Here is a 278-nt window from a genome sequence, read left to right as displayed (position 1 = left end):
GCCGGCGAGCACGACCGCGACACGAGCCAGCTCGCCCGGTGATCACGACCGTGTTGCCGGTCGAGTCGCCGGTGAGCTCGGCCTCGACACGAGGCAGCTCGCCCGGCGAGCACGACCGTGTCGCCGGTCGACTTGCCGGCGAGCTCGGACGTGACACGAGCCAGCTCGTCCGGCGAGCACAACCGTGTTGCCGGTCGGCTCGCCGGCGAGGTCGACCGTGGCACGGATCAACTCGCCCGGCGAGCGCGGCCAATTCTCCGTGGACCATTCCGAACCCG

This window comes from Brassica oleracea, chromosome C9, assembly GCF_000695525.1.
Source record: "Brassica oleracea var. oleracea cultivar TO1000 chromosome C9, BOL, whole genome shotgun sequence".
NCBI lineage: Eukaryota > Viridiplantae > Streptophyta > Magnoliopsida > Brassicales > Brassicaceae > Brassica > Brassica oleracea.
Note: the sequence above shows the minus strand (reverse complement) of the source record.